Source organism: Mus musculus, chromosome 1 (genome assembly GCF_000001635.26).
Source record: "Mus musculus strain C57BL/6J chromosome 1, GRCm38.p6 C57BL/6J".
Lineage (NCBI taxonomy): Eukaryota > Metazoa > Chordata > Mammalia > Rodentia > Muridae > Mus > Mus musculus.
The window spans coordinates 64,999,011-65,011,547 of record NC_000067.6 but is presented as its reverse complement, the minus strand read 5'-3'; the positions used below and the strand labels follow the sequence as shown (position 1 = coordinate 65,011,547).

Genomic DNA, 12,537 nt, shown 5'->3' with positions numbered 1-12,537 from the left:
TTTAAGCACCATCTATGGACTGAGAAACCCTAAGTCAGTATCCATAGCACAGCTTTCCCAGATAATACTCCACAGCCTTGCTTCTATGTAAGGGACACCTGGAACTTGGTATTTTTCAAAACAGGCTCCCTTGTATCCCTACTACCTGCCAAATTTTTCCAGTCATGGTATTTGTAGACTTTATGAATGATATTCAGTCATTTTACCCAAAAGATTGGACTTTGTATATTTTTACATTTTACTTGTACTCAAGAGATCTGAGTAAAAAAAAAAAAAAAAATCTTAGAATGCATCAGAGATCTTTGTAGCTAACTTAGATACAACACAAACACACAGACTTTGAGGCAAAGCACCTACAGTTGGAATATTATCAAAACTTTCATTTTGATACTAACTCAAAATACCTATGAGTAAATTTAACATTGACTACAGAGAAAATAATAAGATATTGAAGACAAATACTAAGATTTGAACAAGTGGAAGAACATGCTTTCTACCGCTGTAGTAAGGAAAATTGCATACTGAAATAAAAATGTACATAAAGTAATATATACTTTCATACAATACATTTTATAATCTAGTAGTCTTGTCTTTAATAGGATATGATTTACATCAGACGTATACAAAACATTAATGAATAACAGAAAATTTACAAAAATATAATGGAATCTTTTTTCACTGGTCGTGACCATTCTCGGTTCAGGGGACTTATCTGAGTGGACATGAATACCTGACACCAGGGAGTTTAAGTTGCCTTTGGATCTATTTGTCATGCCCACAGCAAACAAGCCTTTGTGAGGTTAAAGAACCCAAAGCCTTCCCATAAATCAGAATGTCTGAGAACATTAGAAGGGTTGGTTTTGGTTTTGGTTTTGTCTTGTTTTTTGTCTCGGAGACAGGGTTTCTCTGAATAGCCCTGGCTGTCCTGGAAATCACTTTGTAGACCAGGCTGGCCTCGAACTCAGAAATCCGCCTGCCTCTGCCTCCCAAGTGCTGGGATTAAAGGTGTGCGCCACCACCGCCTGGCTACTTTTGTTGTTGTTGTTGTTGTTGTTGTTGTTGTTGTTGTTGTTGTTTTTCGTTTGTTTCTTTGTTTGTTTTAGAAGGTTTATTACATGAACACAGTTCCCTGAAACAGCACCATTGTAGGAAGCACGAGAAAACCACTAGGTGGCGCTAGAAACCTCCCACTATAGGCAAGCATCAACGCTGCTTTCCCACTAGAGGGAAACAAGTAAGTTTGGTGACCTTATGATTCATGCTCACTCCGCTTCTCACAGGGCACGGTCTGGAGATGTCTAAACTTTCCAGATATGTCTTGGTAATTTGGAGTTTACGTGAGAAAAAAATCAGTGACTGTTTTGTAAATGTCACAGCTCTGCTGCATAGAGATTAACATCCTGATTAATACAGCCCACCATGTGGGGGGTCAGCACCTGTTTTGGCAATTGGTATACCTGGGAAATGAATATAGATCAAGGAAAGCTGAGGCCTGGGTTGGGAGGACACATATTTCCATCACATTTAAATGAACCATAGTAAAGATATATTATAAAAATAGTTAACAATAATGCCTCCAATCAGAGAGCTAGATGCCCCAGTTTTGTGGGCAGGAACAATGGAACAAATTCCTCATGTCTGGGGAAGTGCCCAGGTTAATGTGACAGCGGGACCGCAGAATAAGTTACATTTATATATGAGAGCTTTTTAACCAGTCTTTGATTGGGTAGTGATATTACTTGTGCCTTTTGTGTTATTGGGTTCTGCACGCTCAGATTTCTCAAAAACCTACTTTTAATAAGGGTTCTCAAACGCTTCAACCCCCGCTTCTAGTCCACCATCCAAACGTAGGAGAGAAAGGATGGTAAATAGAATAAGGGTGTGTGGACCTGTTTAGAAGTTGTTCTTTGGGGCCATTCCAATCTCTGTGATCAGGGAACCAGCATTCCAGTTTGGTAGTATCAGGATGCCAAACATGAATCAGCGGCAGTGGCATCGCCTAGCAGAAACAGCCAGGCCTCTCTCTACCAAATCAGCACATGTCAGTGGGAGTGACCAGGACCAGCTGGGACACCAGAAGACGTTCCCTGCCATGCTTCTCTCAAAGAAGTGAAAGTCAGCAAAGACGTGAGACCAACAAAGTGTTACAAGGCTAACTGCGAGCCCGCTGTTACTGTCTGGTGAATCCTGTTGATACTCTCTGCAAACATCACATGTCCTCCCACAGGTCTTACCTCAGCAAAACACCATGTGAGTTTGTATCGCATCACATCAGGGCTCTGGAAATGTCAAGAAGAGCTACGTGGGGCCTTTCCTCAGAGTCTAGCCAGGGAGTCTGATCCATAACTGATATCAAATGTGTTGAGAACAAGCAAGAGAGACTTATCCTCAGTACTACCATTTTGTTTTCAGACTCCATTTAACGGACAAACTGAACTTAAGCTCTCAGGCCCTAGGGCAGCTGGGGACTCCCCAATAGGCTGCACAGCTTCTGTTATAAGGAAACAGTTGTCTGCGTCCAGACATCTCAAGGACAATGTCTCCACCTTGCTGGCAGGGTCAAACAAGTTCATATTCCCAGTCCCAGGGACCAACTTCCATCCTGATTAATGGAAACTCCCTCGCTCAGCCCCTCATGTCAAAATACAACCAGGCAATGCTATAACCCACCCTATTCCCCCATTGCTCTGTGGTCTTATTCTTTAAATATGCTGTATCCCTTCCAGATGATAGTCCAGCTGTTCTGCGGCCCTTATCGATTAGTAAAGGCTTGATGACAATAAATTTCTGTCATCTGCATTGACCTGGTGTTTGAGTTCTGTTGGATGCATGATGGATTTAGTGAGACCACAACTAACTGCGGTTACTGTGAAGCGTTGTGGAGACACAGGGCAGGAAACATGTGGGCTCCCCTTGATTAGGTATGAATTCTGGGAGGGAGATTTTCTATTTCGCTATAAGATAACTTTTGAGATGTTTCATAAAATATGCATGAGAATATAACAATAGAACAGAAGGACATTGATGCTGGCACCATGGCAACACAAGGGAGAGTGTGGTCCACAGTGGGCAATGTGGCTGTCAGCATAAAGGGGCGAGTGGAGGCAACAAGCAGACGGGACACTAGGAACGTAGAACCGAATGCCAAGAACTTCCAGATAATGAGGACCCGTGGAAGGCTTCTAGCCATCTTGGTACACTTGGACCGTGCCTCCTTATGGACAAAGAACTGGTAAAGAGGAGGAAGGGACCAAGCTAGACCAGGGAGCCTGGGAGCATTTGCAGAGAGTTAAGCCAAGGGCAGCGGCACTTGTCCCATTAAAAAGGAGGCAGCTGGCTCTAATTCCTGCCTCACAGTCTCAGGAAATGGAGTGTAGGGTGGCTAGTCACAGTTACTATGTATGTTTACGGTGTAGCACAGACCTTGGAAACAAAGTACTCCTTGTAGGCTCTTACAGCTTCTGAAGTTTCTTGTGTATTGTATTATTAGCCAGTCAGTGTAGTATTCTCCATTTCATAGATCAGAATTGAACTTTTCTTTAGTGTCAATGCACTACAAATAACCACTTTCTCACTTTTTAAAGAACTCAATTCTGCAGTTTTTGTTCCCATCATAATACGAACAAAGTTATTGAACTTTCTTCCTGGGAACCAAACTGACAATGAAGGCTTGATATGATCTGGGAATAAAGTGGTCCCCAGATGGCTCACTATTGGAGAGTTGACCACCAGGAGGTGATGCTATTGGAGACTATCTGGGGCTTTATAAAAGGGGGACCTACCTGGAGGAGGTGAGTTTCTGGGGTGGGGGATGGGCTTCTTATTGTTTTGGGTTGATCTCTGTTCTCTCTCTGCTTCCTGTCTGCCCCTGGGTGGGCAGCCTACTCCTCCACCGGCTTTTCCCACCACAAAAGATTGTAACATCTCAGTTCATGGACTCAACTGAGCCTCCCTCCCTTGAGTGGTTTATGTCAGAGATTTTTGTCATAACAGATGTACAGGACACCAAATTCAGCAGCTCTTTTCCCTAAAACTGTGTGCTAGTTTTGTTTTGTTTTGTTTTGTTTTAAATGAATCTCTTATTTTCTTGCATGTCTGTTCAAGTCTTTCTTTTAAAATTTTTATTGCTTTAAAAATATTTTTTAGGAACTGGAAAGATGGTTCCGAGTTTAAGAGCACTGACTGCTCTTTCAGAGGTCCCCAGTTCAATTCCCAGCAACCGCATAGTGGCTCACAACCATCTTTAATGAGATCTGGTGCCCTCTTTTGGCCTGCAGACATACATGCAGACAGAACTCTGTATATATAATAAATAAATCTTTAATAATATTTTTTTTAATTTTTAATTATGTCTGTGTGTATGAGTCTGGATAGGGGTGTGTGTACATGAGGTGTCCACGGGCAGGGATTAGATCCCGCCAAGACTGGAGACACAGGCTGTTGGGAGGAACCTAACCTGAGGAGCTGGGAACTGGGCTCAAGTGCCCAGCTATGCATGCTGTTAACCACTGACCCAACGCTCCAGTTTTTAAAATTACATTTTTATTTACTATTTTCATGTGTGCTTACGTATGTGTACCCACCTGAACAGGACGCAGCACACATGAGAACCAGCTTCAGGAATCAGTTCCCTTCCTCTACCGTGTGGGTCTCAGGGATCCAGTTCTGGCCGTCAGTCTTGACAGCAGGGATCTTTCTTTACTTGTTGAGCCAGCTCTCCAGATTTTTTTTTTAACGGTTAAAGTCTTGAAAATACATTTCTCTCTCTTTCTCTCTCTCTCTCTCTTTCTTTCTTTTTGTTGTTTTTTGTTGTTGTTGTTGTTGTTGTTGTTTTTGTTTTTGTTTTTCAAGATAGAGTTTCTCTGTATAGCCCTGGCTGTCCTGGAACTCACTTTGTAGACCAGGCTGGCCTCGAACTCAGAAATCTGCCTGCCTCTGCCTTCCGAGTGCTGGAATTAAAGGCGCACAACACCACGCCCGGCTGAAAATACATTTTCAACTTCAAAAGTTTTCTAGTTTACATTTTGAACAAGAGTGAAATTTTGATGGCATTTTCAATCACTTAATGTAAAATTAAAACCAAAGACAAAGGTGAGTGCTTAAAATAGAAACCTAGGGCTGGAGAGATGGCTCAGCAGGTAAGTGCACTGACTGCTCTTCCAGAGGTCCTGTGAAGTGGAAACTTAGGGTTTTTTTGGCGAGTCAGTTGTGTCAGATGGTGTTTTGCTGGGGCAAACACATGAAGGAGTGTTTTCCTGAAGTGCATACAGGTGAAAGGATATCTTGCTAAAGCAAGCACGTGAAAGGATGAGTGATGAAGGATTCTTTGCTAACAGCACATCATGTATTGTTTCACCTTACAATGAACTGCTGAGCTCCGTTTGTTGTGACTCCATAGAGAGAAATGCACCAAAAAACCTCTGGGGTGTTCTAACGGCTTCTTGCCAATTCCTCAGACTCAGGCTGATTGGCAGAATGATACCAGCTGAAACAGACTCACATGGAATTTTGCTAAGACAGACCCACATGCTAAGGCAATACACGTAACAAGGCAAGACCTGTGGAGGACACGTGATGTTTGAAGGGAGTATAAACAGGACTCAATGGACACTGGTGGAAGCTGGCTTGCATAGCTAGCTTTGCAACACATCAATGGTTTCATGTCTTAGCTGATCTTCACTTCATTGAGAGAGGCACAGCGAAGTCTCCTGTTGTAATTGCTCCTGCTGACTCGGCCGATTTGGCGGAGGTCTGGCTGTTCCTGCTAGGTCATGCCACCGCTGCTGATTTGTGTTTGCTCTCCTGACACTACTGACCTGGACTGCTGGTGTATTCATGAAATGTTTGCTACTGCTGCTGTCTTCTGGGAACTGAACTGCCGATTTCCTGACAACACAGATTGGATTTGCTCCAAAGAACAATATCTAAACAGATCTATTTCCCCTGTATCCTAATAATCTTTCTTTTCCACTACCTCTAGTGGGCAATGGGCTAAAAGGGAAGTTAAAGCATTTAAGAACCCATATTAAAAGTAGGTTTTTAGGGGCTGGAGAGATGGCTCAGCGGTTAAGAGCACTGATTGCTCTTCCATTTTTCCTGAGTTCAAATCCCAACTACCATATGGTGGCTCACAATCATCTGTAATGGGATCTGATGCCCTCTTCTGGTGTGTCTGAAATACATACATACATACATACATACATACATACATACATACATAAATAAAACTTAAAAAAAAAAGTAGGTCTTTGGAAAAATTGAAGCCTACACCAGGCTCAATAAGATAACCTGGAGCTGTTTTCTGAAGGCCACTACCTTCCCACTTATGCTCTCCCATGTTAGCATCACTTGCAGAAACAGACCCCGTTCAAGAAGAGGCTATCATCATTATTTGAAGTACCAGATAGCCGACAAAGCATCATTTCTGGGTATGTCTGTAAGGGTACTGTTAGGGTCCAAGAGTTGCTGAAAGAAGACCCCAGACTCAAATAGTATGCAAAAGATCATTTATTTTGCAGAAATTGCCAGCATGCAGAGGTCAACTGTTCATCAAAATGGCAATGACCTGAAGGGTTCTCTGGTCCCCTTTTATGCAAACCTATGAGAATTTTCTAGAAGGGCTAGGTAACCTCTAACGTGATTGGTAGGAGCAAAGCAGTGACATTAGTACAATTTTGATTGCTTACTATGTCAGTTGCATTATATTTGGTGAGACCTTGAATGATTTCAGAGACCAGCTCGGCTCTAGCCTCCTTATCTCCTCCAGCCGAGTGTCCCTGGAGCTGGCTCAGCTCCGGAGCTATCCTCCCTCCTTCAGGGTAATCACTGATTAAAGACCCATTGTCAGTGACTTTCTCTGAGGAGCCCAGTTGGCTTCCTGGGAAATTGAAGTTTTCCCAATTTCTCAGTGGATCTCTCAGTACTACCCAAAGAGACTGGCATCTGAGTTAGTGGACAGAGTCAGAAGATTGCTCTTCCCAGTGTGGACAGGCACTGTCAAAGCCACAGGATGCCTGGAGAGACTGTTGTAGGATAGATGAAAGTTCGCCCTCTCCTTCTCCCTCTCAAGTACACACCCTATCGATATGGAGACTCATCTCCTATCCTGAGACATAAAAAACAAAAAAACAAAAACAAAAAACTCCAGGTTCTCTGGCCTTCAGACTCCAGGACTCACGCCAGCAGTCTCCCAGGTCATCAGGTCTGCAGACTTGGACTAGACCGTGCTATTGGAATTTCTGTTAGGAGTTATGTATAGTTTTGGTTTATGGTATATTCATGGACTTGGAGCAGAGCTGAATCCAGAGAAGGTGCTCAATGGTGCTTTAATGGGTGGATGAATAGAGTGGATGGATGGATGGATGGATGGATGGATGGGTGGATGGATGGATGGATGGATGTGTGGGTGGGTGGGTGTGTACATAAAGGAGGTTATGAGATCCTAACAAAGGAGCAAAAGTGCATCATGCTGTTATGCTCAGGGGTCATCAGGAGCCACATTATCAGTGGAGCTGTCTTAGTTAGGGTTTTATTGCTGTGAAGAGACACCATGGCCAAGGCAATGCTTATAAAGAAAAACAATTTAGCTAGCATACAGTTTCAGAGGTTTAGTCCATTATTGTCATGGTGGGAAGCATGCCAACATCCAGGTAAACAGGGTGCTGGAGAAAGAGCTAAGAATTCTACATCTTGATCCACAAGCAGCAGAAGGGGGCTGTGTTCCTCACTGGGTGTAGCTTGAGCATAGGAGACCTCAAAGCAAGCCCACAGCCCACCCACAGTGACACACTTCCTCCAAGACCACACCTACTCCAGCAAAGCCATACCTCCTAACAGTGCCACTTTATACAGTCCCAACATTCAAACATGAGTCTGTGGGGAGACAAACCTATTCAAACCACCACAGGAACATAGGCTATAAGGTAAGGGTTAGGAGAAAATGAAGCTAAACAAAAAAGCTAGAGCCATCACTTGAAGCAGATGCGTACACACGCTTCTGTTCTGAATACAGCAAAGAACTACGGCCTCCAGTTTAAGTAAAGCAGTAACGTCACATTAGCAAGTAACAAAACCACAGCCCAGACAGAAGATGAACGTGGGGAGAAGCACAAAAATCAGGGACTCCACTTAAGAGTTGATTCCTCTTTCTAGCTACATGGGCTACTCAATGCAACAGATTCCTTCCGTTTGAGCCTTGGCAGTCCTTAGGCACACATTGTATCCGCTGAATGAGCGTTTCTTCTTGCCCTCTTATGCATCCATCATAGGCAATTTGGTGCCAATTGCCTTCTACCAAATTTGTCAGATTCGCTAGTGTACCTCCACAAAGGGAGTTCAGGCAAGAGAAGACTATTGGCCTCAGTCTAAAAGATTCCAATGGACTTGTATTGACAGTGTCCCTCGTGGCTCTCAACAAAATGCTCCTCAGCAGAAGTGCAGGCAGGAACTGACCTCAAGTGGGCTGCTGAGATGCAAAGACAGCAAGTGGAAGATATCCTTGGAAAATACAGAGAATAGCAGCTGGCATCCACCCAACTTAGGGGACTTGGAAACCTATGACAGTGTAAAAGTTAAGAGTCTGGATTCAGGCACCAGCCTGCCTGTGTGTGAATTTTCCACTTACCGTATGAACTTTCACAAGGTGTTTAAATTGTGTCTTCATTGCCCCACCCTCTGTTGAGTAGACAGAATAATAGCTCTTATGTCATAGGACTGTGAGACAAAGAGTTAATATATAAAAAGTGCTTGGAACAATGTCTGGTCTAGACCAGCATTTGGTGAACGTGGCGGTGATTGCTATTTTATTGTTCTGTCTGCAGTTGTCAACTCTGAGGATGTGTCATAACTAGCTTCCAAGGAAAGACTTTGTTCACTGTATATTTACTACTATTTTGGTTTGAGACGAGGTCTTGTGTACCTTGGACTAACTGTGAGCTACTGTACTGCTAAGGATGGTCTTGAACTTCTGATTTTCCTTCCTCCACCCCTCAAGGGCTGGAACTATAGACATGAGCCACCGTACTCAGATTTTCTACCATCATAATTAAACACAAAATTATGTATCTCCTCCTTCTCCTTCTCCTCCTTCTCCTTCTCCTCCTCCTCCTCCTCCTCCTCCTCCTCCTCCTTCTTCTTTCTCTCTCTCTCTCTCTCTCTCTCTCTCTCTCTCTCTCTCCTTTTTCTGCCTTTTCCCCCCTTGGTTTTTACAGGTTACTCTGTGTAGCCCTGGCTGTCCTACAACTTGCTCTGTAGAGTAGGCAGGCCTTGAATTCACAGAGATCCACCTGGCTCTCCCTCCTGAGTGCTGGCAACACCAAATTACCTTTATGAGCAAGATATACATGTGTCCAAAACACTTCCTCCCTCATTTTGAAGTCATCATCGTGAAAGATGAAACAGATGAATTGAGGGTATTTTCAACAAAAAGGCTTATTTATGATGCTGTGAGCCATGTCAGGAAATCAAAGAGAGACAATGCCGTGGGCTGGGGCTGGCGACAGGATTCTGTTACATCTTCCCGACTCCCCAGCCTCAGGGTCAAGGAAAAGAGGCAGTGTTGCAACCCAGAAAGGTTAAGCCAGTAAACAGACCTTCTGACATCATCTGTGGTCTCCAGAAGAAGGATGCTGTCAAGCTTTGTAAACACAGCACAAATCCTCTACCTCACTCTGGCCCCCTACCCCATGATGGTGGTCTCTGTTGTCCAATCCCAAACCATAAACGAACAAAGCAGCATGGGGCCCCAAACAAAGGCTGCACAGTGTTCTGTTGGAGCTTGGAAAGAGTGACACCCTAGTTCCATTTCCCAGCTGCCATTTCTTACGCCTTTCCTTCATGGTCACACGGGATGACTCGTACACTCCTGGAAGTACAATGTTTGGCTGAGTGAGTGTTTTCATTGGAAGATGCTATTAGCTGTAAGTAAACAAAGGCCTAGTTATTTACTTCACTCAAATAACCTTTGACCAATCCTTACCTTAACTCCTTTCTTTCAGAACTAGTGATTAACTAACCACTTGTGATTCAGAGCAGATTGAAAATAAAAATGGATGCAATTGATTTTCTCTTTAAAATCAGTTCCATTCCCACACACCTGGCAGGGGGAAATACCACGACAGTGAAGGTGCTTTTCCCAGGGTGCAACTCATCCGTTGCATCCGTGCTGACTCCTGCACCTTCTCCAAATGTGGGAAACTTAACTGCATATTTGTACCAGTGGGGAACTGTGCCATGCTTCTCTCTGAAATCTTCGGAGTTATTTAAATATTTAATCCATGGATCAACAACTATTTTAAAAGGTGCAGCGGCTGAAGTTTACCCTAAAGAAATACGTGCTAAAGAGGAAGAAGATGGGAGCATAAGACATTCTTGTCGAAGAGCATATTTGCTGTTTCTTGAGAGTCTTCTATGTGGGATGTAGAGAAGGCAAAATAGCAGTGAGCAGAATAATTATAGTACATGCTGATAGTAGCTTCATAGCAGTGTCAGTGTACAGTGCTTTAGAAGTGAAGAAAACACCAGCCACTGGCTGTGCTGGGAAGCCAATGGTTGAGCAAAGAGCACACATTCAAGTCCAGAGCCTCTGCACACACTATTTTAGAAAGCATGGTATGTGAAAGGACTCTTTGTTTAAAGCAACTTTGGGTGTCCCGTGCTTTGCATTCATATAATGCAGAACTTTCCAGGTATCCTCAGTTGGCCTCGTAACGATCATTACTTTAACAGATATTTATTGAACACCTACTATAAGCTAGTAAGTTACCATAACTCAGTCCTTAAGTAACAGAACCCCGGTTTGCAGCCAGCCTGACCACAGACCCATGCTGTTTCCCCTATAGTTGAGAGAAAAGGAAGAGATGTGTGTGGGAACAAAATAGTCTCATGGGCATAAAAGGGTAAGCATATTTTAGAAGAAAAATGAAATTAGAATATATGAAGTCAGGATAAATGGAAGCAGTCATGGTTTTCCAACCAGACAAAATTTCCACAAGAGATATATTACAAAGGTGACTGAATTGCTGAGACATTAAATCCATTGGTGGGTGCGTGTTCACCAGTCACTAAACACCTGGCTGAAATCAAACTTAAGGGGTGGGGAGGCTGACCTGGGTTCACAGTTTCAGGGGGTATTTCACTCCTTTATTGCAGGGAAGTTGTGACGAATGGGTTCCGTCTGTGGGGGTGGGAACACGGGCAGTAGCTGTTCACACTATGAACCAGAAAGCACTAACCACTGAACAGAACTAGGAGCAGTAGTAACAACCCTCAAAGGTCCACCCCTAGTGACCTGCTCTGTCAACTAAGCTCTACCCCCTAAAGGCTCCAGAGCCTTCAACACAGCCTCACAAATTGAAGACCAAATTCTTTGATGCCTGAGAGGGACATTGCCAGTTCCAGCCATATCTCAGGTGATCCAGAGATGATCAGGACGTGTGTGTTAACACCCTTAGAGCTGCAGTGTTGATGGGGAGGGAGGGTATTACCAAAACCTAAAAGGTGGATTGTCTGGGTCAAAACAGAACCCCTGGAGAGGTTCTTTGATCAGGGGTCTGGACCATGGTGTGGGGAGTGTGTTTCCAGGACTTGGGGCCATGGAGACTGCTACAGATACCAATGGGAATAACAGAGGCAGAAAAAAATAGCCCCGTGCTCCTCTTCTTCATTTCCTTTCTTTCCTGCCTTCCCTTTCATGCATAAGCCCTAGAGCTAGAAACCCAGAAAATCCAAGTTTTCCATAACAGCGCAGCAGCAGTGAAGGAAATCACTCTAGGTCCTCCAAAGGTCAGAAGACTTCCAGGAAGGACATCTTTAAACCCTGGGTCCAACCAACCTTTAACTTATCAGTATTATGCTTTGTTGACATAATAATATCACTTTATATTAGTAGGTCACAGGAGCACAACTTGAGAAGGGTTTCCTCAGTCTCAACCTTACTATTCCAAGAAGAGAGGCTCAGGGAAGGCTACGCCAAAGCAGCGCCTTGGCACATGGACTATTTGAAGCTGTAGGAACATTTTGAAGAACTAGCAGAAGCAGGGGGGCCGCCCTAACCTCTGGCCACCCTTCTTGCTACCAAAGATGTTCTGACCTTCCTTTAAAGAGGTCACAGGACCTCCCTCTGCATATCTGGGGAAAGGGGCATCCTTATCTAGAGTGAAGGTCACAGAGAAGAATCTGCCAGGCAGGCCCAGCTAAATGTCCCCATTCTGTTACCATGACCTCATGTTTTTTCTTCGTCTTTCATCTGTCCACTCCTTATTCAAACCTTCTAGCTTAACTGCTACCTCTGTTGTGTATTCCTTCATGAAGGTTCCAGTCTTCTTGTGTGCCGTGGTCTTTCGTTACAATGTCCCCTAGCTAAAAATTCACCAGTTGGACCAAGAACTCAGTAAGAGTAAAGGAAAATGATTTTTCCCTCCACTACAGGACTCTGTGGAATAATTGTATTTAACAGATGAAAATTAGATAGAAGAAATGTTTCCCAAAGGCACAGAAGCAGTAAAAGGCCAAGTAAGAGCTCAGCGCTAGTCCCAGCTA

General features: G+C 43.8%; 1 non-coding gene across 1 annotated transcript; it reads left to right on the top strand.

Annotated features, from left to right (window-relative positions):
• Positions 1-10,085: 10,085 nt before the first annotated feature.
• On the top strand, positions 10,086-10,243 carry Gm24788. The gene has a single exon (XR_003949306.1). It is a non-coding gene; the product is annotated as a U1 spliceosomal RNA (small nuclear RNA).
• The last annotated feature ends 2,294 nt before the right edge of the window (positions 10,244-12,537 follow it).